This window comes from Salvelinus sp. IW2-2015, linkage group LG18 (assembly GCF_002910315.2).
Source record: "Salvelinus sp. IW2-2015 linkage group LG18, ASM291031v2, whole genome shotgun sequence".
In the NCBI taxonomy this organism is placed as follows: domain Eukaryota; kingdom Metazoa; phylum Chordata; class Actinopteri; order Salmoniformes; family Salmonidae; genus Salvelinus; species Salvelinus sp. IW2-2015.
Window position 1 is genome coordinate 64,538,973 of NC_036858.1, and position 10,929 is coordinate 64,549,901.

At 45.0% G+C, this 10,929-nt stretch overlaps 1 pseudogene; it reads right to left on the reverse strand.

Annotated features, from left to right (window-relative positions):
• Positions 1–10,929, reverse strand: part of LOC111977988 (transformation/transcription domain-associated protein-like) — a 140,568-nt pseudogene that overhangs the window by 51,049 nt on the left and 78,590 nt on the right.

The window sequence follows — 10,929 nt, forward strand, 5'->3', positions numbered from 1 at the left end:
TCCAAGCAATGGGAACCTCCCCAAGAGGAGAGACAGGTTAAGAAGGTCAGAGATAGGATTGGTGATTATAGGGGCAGCAACCTTAAAGAAGAAATGGTCTATACCATCTGACCCAGATTATTTTTTGGGGTCAAGTTAAAGGAGCTCCTTTAGCACATCGGACTCAGTGACCGCCTGCAGGGAGAAACTTTGTAGCGGGGCAGGGGAAAAAGATGGAGGAGCATGGGGGCTAGTTGCATTAGAAGGGGTGGGAGATGAGGAAATGTTATACCCCTACCTACATGTACAGTACATATTACCTCAATTACCTCATACCCCCTGCACATTGACTCGGTACCAGTACTCCTTGTATATAGCCTCGTTATTACTTCAACTACCTCGTACCCTGACTCGGTACCAGTACTCCCTGTATATTATTGTTATTACCTCAACTACCTTGTACCCCAGTACCAGTACTCCTTGTATATAGCCTCGTTATACCTCAACTACCTCGTACCCCAGTACCAGTACTCCTTGCATATAGCCTAGTTATTACGTTAACTACCTTATACCCCAGTACAGTACTCCTTGTATATAGCCTTGTTATTACCACACAACCTCGTACCCCAGTACCAGTGCTCAGGATCCTCGTTATTACCTCACTACCTCGTACCCCAGTACCAGTGCTCTAGAGCCTCGTTATTACCTCACTACCTCGTACCCCAGTACCAGTACTCTAGAGCCTAGTTATTACCTCACTACCTTGTACCCCAGTACCAGTACTCTAGAGCCTCGTTATAACCTCACTATCTCGTACCCTAGTACCAGTACTCTGGAGCCTCATTATTACCTCAACTACCTCGTACCACAGTACCAGTACTCTACAGCCTCGTTATTGTTATTGTGTTACTATTTCCTTTTTAATTGTATTTTTTGTTATTTGCAAAATAAAAAATCTTAATTTTTAACTCTGCATTGTTGGGAAAGGGCTCATAAGTAAACATTTCATGGTAAAGACTACACCTGTTGTGATGAATACATTTTGATTTGATCTAGCTAGCCATGTGTTTTTTATTTTATTGTTAGCTGATATGGGAATGTATACACAAGCAGCATATCAAACTGGGAAAATGTTTTATGTTACACCAGCAAATATAATAATATTAGCCAGAGATGTGGGAAGCTAAAAAGGCTAGCTAGCTTGCTATATTTTTTATCCAGGGTGAAAYCATCTAGCTAGGCTGCCAGCTAGCTACTACAAGCAAGGGAAGGTGACTCTTCCTTGCATTCACAAAATGAAAAGACAAACATTTTAAAACATTGCTATCATGTTAACAAAAGGTGTCCGCTAATCCAAAAATCCCACTACACTCACGTGCACACACTCACGTAGATCGATGGAGTGAAGCTTGTGGTAACCTTAAGTGGCAGATTAAAGATGAAAGGAGGAAGAAGGAGATAAGGAAGAAGGAGAGGAAGTTGAGATCAGGCGATGAAGGATGTCATATTTTGAAGGGGGTGAAGAGGAGGGGTGTTAGATTGTCTAAAGGAATGTTAACGCTGTGATTCATCTCTCCTCTGCCCCTCAGGGCTAACCTTCATTAATATTTCACTGTCCGTTTTTAAAACATCCCGTCGTGCACCTGAATCGCGCGGAGAAACACTAAATTATTCAGCATCGCTGAGATAAAGGCTTCCATCCATTAAAAAGGTGCTTTGCTGCTTTTTTTATTTTACAGAAAGACACTCAACCTTTTACCCTTCACTTATCATAGGGCGAGGAGGAATGAGGAGGGTGGAAAGGCCTCACCCATTCACTCCCAAAATACCAAACGCCAAAAGACATTCAAAAAACTCTCCTTGATGTCTCTCCACTCATGTAATAGGTAAAGGGAGCGCTGGATCAAAAAAAGGTTGAGGAAGCCTGATTTAATAACTAACAAAGCCATATATCTATTCCTTTAAGCACTTGACGTGGGATTGACTAACTATCCTTAATATGGTGTGTTTCCACTCAGAGTGCTACAGACAGATTCTGAGATCAGATACTAACTGGCATCCAACCCTAACCCTAACTGGCATCCAAACTTACTTAGGTGGTGTGCAGTCAATTATGCCTTACAACTGCTCTCTGGACTCTTTGCTCTCCCTTCTCTCACACTCTCTGTTCTCTCTCTCTTCATTCCCTACTTCTCCTCCTCCCTCCTTCTCTCCCATTTCCCGCTCTACCGGCTGGATGAGGGGTGTTTGACGTAGCCAACTATTCTTTGAAGTTCACGCCACTTTAAATAATACTTAATTAACGGAAAGCAGATTAGTCACCTACTTTAATTGGCAGCTCTGTTCCTGCACTGCAGATGCGTTTGATATTAACTTAATAATCATTCCTTCCATAAATAATTTGAAAAGGCTCACTGGAGAGAGGGGAAGAGAGGGAAGCCAATAAATGAGAGGAGAGGAATATGAATGGTTAATTTGATAAATCCAAAGTGCTGGAGAGAGGCCACTCTGGCACTGATTGCTGTTAATCTATCTTTATTAGGCTAACATGGCGGTACTCTTATGCGCACACACACCCCTTTCCCCTCAGTCACGGACACAGACAAACATGGACAGATACATATGGGGGGGGGAAAAATCACATTTAAGAGTGATGAGGAGAGGAGGGCTGATTGCTTGTGGTACAGGAAGGTCCACAGCTTGCCCGTCCCTGGTACAAAAAAGTTGAGAAAGTTGAGAAACACTATATAGTGTTTCTCGGAAGAGTGCTTTGGTCCTCCTCGTTTTCTTTTGTTAATTAACCAATGAACCCCTTTGCCAAAGACTACCCGTCTACAAATATCTATTATTGTGTACCCTAGCAATGCTTACCTTACTTTTTATACTGTAGATTTCTAATTCTAATGGGGTGTGCTGTAGACAGATCGGCTTATTCTATGGACTTGAGGTGGCCACAGACATAGAATTATATATTAAAACTTAATTCAATAGGATCTCTGTGGGTACAGTTGTGTTATGGGTGGTCACAGGTATGCTGTAGTAGACAGATTGACGTACCTGGCTGATGAGGTTGAGCAGGGGTTTGCCCTATGACCCCACCAGGAAGTTCAGGAGCTATGGTATCCATGCCAACCACTGAACGGGCGGCACCCCGATGCAGTACTTGTCCACAGCATCCGCCAGGGTGTTCTTGTTATGGAAACTCAGCAGCCACAGCACCTGGGGATGGAGGGATGAAAAGGGCAGGAGAGAGAGATAGAGAGGGTGGGTGAGAATAGTGACACCGTTAGAGGGAGGTTGTCGTCAACATTTCAATGGTAACTAAAGGGCTTAATTGCCTGTAGTATCATCACCGGACCATCTCTGCAGCTAAGATCAGTGGCACACATGAACAGTGAGAGGGAGAGGGGAAGGTTGCTTTCCTGGCAAGCTCTAGCCACTTTGAGAGGGGAGTAGAGAGAGGGGTCACTCAGTAGGTGAACTCCCTCCTGGGGGGGACTGTTGATGTAGACATAAACCCCCCCAACCCATCCACCCTCCTGGCCCTCTACCCCTTTCAACCAGCCAGCCAGGCCACACATCTTGTGTATGATTACTGATAACGCTACCAGGACCAGACCCAGAGTGCGTCCCAAATGGGACCCTATTCTCTATATAGTGCACTACTTTTGACCAGAGCACTAGGGGCCCTGACCAAAAACAGTTAACTACATAGGGAATAGGGTGCCATTTGGGACACAACGCAGTTACCATGCCCCAGCCAGCCATCTCATCTCTTCATACAATACCAAGGGCAACAGACCCCCCTATCTTTGTGTGTGAGTGCATCGTTTAATGTTCATCCCCAGAAACGCCAACCCATAGGAAATGGAATGGCCTGTGATTATTTCTGTGAAAGATGATTACAGTATTTGCGTGACGGACAATATAACAGCACATACTGGAGAGGGAGAGACTGTTGTCCTGTTACTCTTTCAATTTTAATACAGGCCATCTTCATCTTAATGACACCCTATTGTCCATTTAGTGCATTATATGCTGTTGTCCAGTTCCACCATCACCCAATGAAGATCAACTACAGTATCTTATCTGGACATACACTACATGACCAAAAGTTTGTGGACATCTGCTCGTCGAATATCTCATTCCAAAACCATGGTCATTAATATGGAGTTGGTCCCCTCTTTGCTGCTATAACAGCCTCCACTCTTCTGGGAAGGCTTTCCACTAGATGTTGGAACATTGCTTCGGAGACTTGCTACCATTCAGCCACAAGAGCATTAGTGAGGTCAGGCACTGATGTTGGGCGATTAGGCCTGGCTCGAAGTCAGCATTCCAATTCATCTCAAAGGTGTTTGATGGGTTTGAGTTGGGTCAGAGCTCTGAACAGGCCAGAAAAGTTATTCCACACTGATCTCGACAAACCATTTCTGTATGAACCTCGCTTCGTGCACGGGGGCATTGTCACGCTGAAATAAGAAAGGGCCTTCCCCCAAACTGTTGCCACAAAGTTGGAAGCACCGAATCGTCTAGCATGTAATTGTATGTATTGCATGTATTGTAGCGTTAACATTTCCCTTCACTGGAACTAAGGGGCCTTCCCCAAACCATGAAAAACCCCAGACCATTATTCCTACTCCACCAAACTTTACAGTTGACACTATGCATTGGGGCAGGTAGCATTCTCCTGGTATCCGCCAAACCCAGATTCGTCYGTCGGACTGCCAGATGGTGAAGCATGATTAATCACTCCAGAGAACATGTTTCCACTGCTCCAGAGCCCAATGGCGGCGAGCTTTACACCAGACGATGCCTGGCATTGCATATGATTATCTTAGGCTTGTGTGTGGCTGCTCGGCCCGTTCTGTGAGCTTGGTTGGCCTACCACTTCGCAGCTCAGCCGTTGTAGAGCCTAGACGTTTCCACTTCAGAATAACATAATTTACAGCTGATGAACTGACTTGTTGGAAAGGTGGCATCCTATGACAGTGCCTGTTTGAAAGTCACTGAGCTCTTTAGTAAGGCCATTCTACTGCCAATGTTTGACTATAGAGATTGCATGGATGTACTTGATTTTATACACCTGTCAGCAACAGGTGTGGGTGGAATAGCCAAATCCACTTATTTGAAGGGGTGTCCACATACTTTTGTATATATAATGTATTTCTGAGAACAGTGATCTAACACCACCGTATATAATCCATCTACAATAGCTTTTGCAGTAGGACTATTGGCTACAACTGTCCATTGCTCTTTCTGGTACCACAGTCAGCTAGGCCTCCAGAAAGAGCATCATAGGATCAGAGTTTTTAGTATTGATTGGTCTGGAGGGGAGGCTGGGCGGCGTGGTCTGGTCTGGTTGTTAGTGAGGGACATTCTGATCTGGGGCGGCGTGGTCTGGTCTGGTTGTTAGTGAGGGTCAGTCTGAGCTGAGGCTGGTGCGGTCTGGTCTGGTTGTTAGTGAGGGACAGTCTGATCTGAGGCTGGGCGGCGTGGTCTGGTCTGGTTGTTAGCGAGGGTCAGTCTGAGCTGAGGCTGGTGCGGTGTGGTCTGGTTGTTAGTGAGGGACAGTCTGAGCTGAGGCTGTGCGGTCTGGTCTGGTCTGGTTGTTAGTGAGGGTCAGTCTGAGCGGTGTGGTCTGGTTGTTTGTGAGGGACAGTCTGAGCTGAGGCTGTGCGGTGTGGTCTGGTCTTGTTGTTAGTTTGGGTCAGTCTGAGCGAAGCATGAGATTAAAGGAGACTATGGCAGTGATTGGTGGTGAAGAATAGATGGTCTTTCTTTGACATGGATGCTCCACTTGGTGCAACCGAAAGAGAAAGAAAGTGCTTCCACTAAATACTCCATTTTGAGTTATCTTGGAGAACCTAGTCTAAATAAAGGCTGATGAACACAACTCCTACACGCCGAGAACCATTTGTGGGAGTTAAACTTCACAAGAGTCTCCCTGTTCATCTGTGTGCGAGATCTGTTACATTGAAATGTACAGCTGTATTGTCCTTATAGCAGTAAAAGTTAACATTATGTTTTCGAATGACATCACCAAGAGGTAAAATATATTGTGAAATCAATAGTGGTCCTAAAACAGAACCTTGAGGAACACCGAAACTTACAATTGATATGTCAGAGGACAAACCATCCACAGAGACAAACTGATATCTTTCCAACAGATAAGATCTAAACCAGGCCAGAACTTGTCCGTGTAGACTAATTTGGGTTTCCAATCTCTCCAAAAGAATGTGGTGATCGATGGTGTCAAAAGCAGCACTAAGGTCTAGGAGCACGAGGACAGATGCAGAGCCTTGGTCTGACGCCATTTAAAGGAAATTTACCACCTTCACGAGTGCAGTCTCAGTGCTATGAATGGGTCAAAAACAGACTGAAGCATTTCGTATACATTGTTTGTCTTCAGGAAGGCAGTGAGTGCGCAACAGGTTTTTCAAAAATGTTTGAGAGGAATGGGAGATTCGATATAGGCTGATAGTTTTTTTTTATTTTCTGGGTCAAGGTTTGGCTTTTTCAAGAGAGGCTTAATTACTACAACTTTTAGTGAGTTTGGTACACATCCGGTGGATAGGCAGCTGTTTATTATGTTCAACATAGGAGGGCCAAGCTCAGGAAGCAGCTCTTTCAGTAGTTTAGTTGGGGGTCCAGTATGCAGCTTGAAGGTTTAGTGGCCATGACTATTTTCATGAATGTGTCAAGAGATATAGGATTTTTTAAACTTGAGTGTCTCCTTTGCTCCTAGGTTCTGGCAGTGTTGTGCAGCCTCAGGACAACTGAGCTTTGGAGAAATACGCAGATTTAAAGAGGAGTCCGTAATTTGCTTTCGAATGATCATGATCTTTTCGTCAAAGAAGTTCATGAATTTATCACTGCTGAAGTGAAAGCCATCCTCTCTTAGGGAATGCTGCTTTTTAGTTAGCTTTGGGACCATATCAAAAATGCATTTAGGATTGTTCTTATTCTCTTCAATTAAGTTGGAAAAATAGATTGATCGAGCAGCACTGAGGGCTCTTCGATATTACATGGTACTGTCTTTCCAAGCCAGCTTGGTGGAGCGCCATTTCCGTTCCAATTTTCTGGAAGCTCGCTTCAGGGCTCGGGTATTTCTGTATACGAGGGATCTAGTTTCTTATGACAAATGTTTTTTTGTTTTTAGGGGTGCAACTGCGTCGAGGGTATTACACAAGGTTAAATTTAGTTCCTCAGTTAGGTGGTTAACAATGTTTGTACTCTGACGTCCTTGGGTAGGTGGAGGGAGTCCCAAGAATTTATAGCTCAAGAATTTATAGCTCAGCTTTTGATGATCCTTGGTTGGGGTCTAAGCAGAATATTTGTTTGCGATTGCAAACGTAATAAAATGTTGGTCCGATTGTCCAAGATTATGAGAAAAAACATTAAGATCCACAATATTTATTCCACGGGGCAAAACTAGGTGTATGACTAGAGTATGACTGTGGCAGTGAGTAGGTCCAGAGTCATGTTGGACAAAACCCACTGAGTTGATGATGGCTCCAAAAGCCTTTTGGAGTGCGTCTGTGGACTTTTCCATGTGAATATTAAAGTCACCAAAAACTTTGAATATTATCTTCCATGACTACAAKGTCCGATAGGAATTCAGGGAACTCAGTAAGTAATGCTGTATACAGCCCAGTGAGCCTGTAAACAGTAGCTATAAAAAGTGATTGAGTAGGCTGCATAGATTTAATGACTAGAAGCTCAAAAGACAAAAACGCAGCCATTTTTTTTTGTAAATTGAAATTTGCTATCGTAAATGTTAGCAACACCTCCGCCTTTGCGGGATGCGCGGGGGATATGGTCACTAGGTTAACCAGGAGAAGAGGCATCATTTAACACAGTAAATTAATCAGGCTTAAGCCATGTTTCAGACAGGCCAATCACATCAAGATTATGATCAGTGATTAGTTCATTGACTATAACTGCCTTGGAGGTGAGGGATCTAACATTAAGTAGCCCTATTTTGAGATGTGAGATATCACAATCTCTTTCAATAATGACAGGAATGGAGGAGGTCTTTATTCCAGTGAGATTGCTAAGGCGAACACCGCCATGTTTAGTTTTGCTCAACCTAGATCGAGACACAGACACGGTCTCAATGGGGATAGCTGAGCTGACTACACTGACTGTGCTAGTGGCAGACCCAACTAAGCTGGCAGGCTGGCTAACAGCCTGCTGCCTGGCCTGCACCCTATCTCATTGTGGAGCTGGAGGAGTTAGATCCCTGTCAATGTTCATAGATAAGATGATAGCACCCCTCCAGCTTGGATGGAGTATGTCACTCCTCAGCAGGCCAGGCTTGGTCCTGTTTGTGGGTGAGTCCCAGAAAGAGGGCCAATTATCTACAAATTCTATCTTTTGGAAGGGGCAGAAAACAGTTTTCAACCAGCGATTGAGTTGTTTAACTCTGCTGTAGAGCTCATCACTCCCCCTAACTGGAAGGGGCCAGAGACAATTACTCGATGCCGACACATCTTTCTAGCTGATTTACACGCTTAAGCTATGTTACACTTGGTGACCTCTGACAGTAACTGTACCTCATATGAGGAAAAAGCTGGAAGGTTACCAGTAGCTGTGCATCATGAGGTATACACTGGAATATTACCAGTAGCTGTGCCTCACATAGGGATATTACTCTAGCTCATCTGTGTTTGCTTGGATCACACAAGCAGTAGTGGGGAGAACTAAGTTTATCCCACCTCAGCCAGGTACTTGCGTGACTTGCTCTCGTTCTGGTGTCGGCAGGCATGCAGGTAGCAGGTGAGGGCGGACACACCCAAGTGCAGCTGGTGCTCCTTAATGAAGATGTTCTCCAGGTCGTCCCCCCACATGGCCCAGGCCTTCACTAAGACATCATGCATCTTGACCACCACCGAGAACGCCTTGTTAGCCACCTCTGACCTGAAGGAGAGGGGGAGTAACGAAGAGAGTGAGAGGGAAGGGGGGATATGGAGAGGACGGAGAGGGAGACGGAGAAGGGAGGATAGAGGAGTGTGGAGGAAGGGGGAATGGCAAGAGAAGGAGAAAGAGGGGAGAGGACTATGGAGAGGAATGGGGAGAGGGAGAGGAAGAAGGGAAAATAGAGGTGGGAGTATGTTGAGAGAGAGAAAAGGGGGATTCATCTTCCCCTCTTCATCTACAAGGCTCTTCTCCCACCATTACAGCTAGCATTAGCACTTACTGTAGCATGACTTCTGTGAAGGACTCAATGTGGCATGAATTCTGTGAAGGACTCAATGTAGCATGACTTCTGTGAATGTCTTAATGTAGGCCATGACTTCTGTGAGGTCTTAATGTAGCATGACTTCTGTGCAGGTCTTAATTGTAGCATGACTTCCTGGGCAGGTCTTAATGTAGCATGACTTCTGTGGCAGGTGTTCTTAATGTAGCATGACGTGTCTGTGGCAGGTCTTAATGTAGCATGACTTGCTGCTGTCCAGGTTCTTAATTGTAGCATGACTTCTGTGCAGGTCTTAATGTAGCAATGACTTTGTGCTAGGTCTTAATGTAGCTATGACTTCTGTGCAGGTCTTAATGTAGCATGACTTCTGTGCAGGTCTTAATGTAGCATGACTTCTGTGCCAGTGAAGGTCTAGAGCTTTTACTGTGGTGAAGTGCGTCAAAGCCAGTCTCACGTTATCACACGGAGCTGATCAATGAGCTTTAATAGCACAGTGACATTGCAGCTTAACAGCGTCACAACATTTCATCAACACATCACAAAGCAGGTTATGGCTCTGTATACTGCATCTGAGAATAAGCTTAAACGCAGAAGAGGCTACAGCTTAGAGAAAAACCAATGCAGATAAACTTGGGAGTCCTTGAGGATTCCTTATCCTGCATCCAAAATCTAGAACTCACAGCTCAAGTGTTCCTTTTATAGGTTAAACATTAAGCAGACACACACATAAAGAGACACCTATGTTTGACTGTTGTGCTATGCAGACTGTGAAAAATATGTTCAACCATCAGTCAYTTTCAATGCATCTTCCTCCCCTGTAAGCCATAAACCATAATAATTGTACACCCCATTTGGGACTTGATTAAGGAATAATGGGCAAGGCACCCCATAAAAAATAAACATGTCCCTCAGTCAAAATAAAGCCACTTGTCTGTCAACAGAACAAAAGCTCAACAGGGCTTAGTCAAACAACCCCATCATTTTGGGAGACGTTTCACACATCAAACCGTGAGGAGTAAACACACCTAGTGTAAAATGGCTCCCAGGCCAATTAATTATAATGTGTTATTATAAAAACCTATTTGGCATTTAGATAAAGGAACGTGGAGGCTGGTTGCTGTGGGAGTCTGAGCCAGGCCCCTACAGTCACATTGGCCGTGTTAAAGCATATAAACAGTTTCTCCTCAGCGGGAGCAGACCGGGTAGAGGGGGGCGAGGAGAGGAGCGGGGAGAAGGAATGGGAAGAGGGGAGAGGGGAGCGGGCTGAGGAGGGAGGAGAGTGGAGCGGGGAGAAACGCCCAGCCGTGTGTCAAGTCACACACACACCACCTAACTGTACGCCCCAAACCTCTACCCCAGGTCTGAACCATGCTGTTCATACTCCCGCAGAGTGAGAGTGTGTTGTGGTGTGTAGGTGTCTGTGTGTGTGTGTGTTCTTAATGACTGTATTAGGGCCCTACTGCTGAGGTTAGGCAAATTTCTGCTGATTCCAGTAAATTGCCAGCGAGTTAATTATTCGGGCGCAGATATTTAATAGCCATCCCCAATTTGTCTTTCACCCCGTGGGGCACCGCCATCATGTCAGGGCTGATGAGATGAGTTGGCGCTGAGAGGTGAGTGGGAAAGCGGTGTGTGTGTGCGTGAAAGAGAGATTGGAGAAGGGCACGGAGGGGGTTGTGTGTGTGCTACATGTTTTTGTCTGTCTGTCTGTCTGTCTGTCTGTCTGTCTGTCTGTCTGTCTGTCTGTCTGT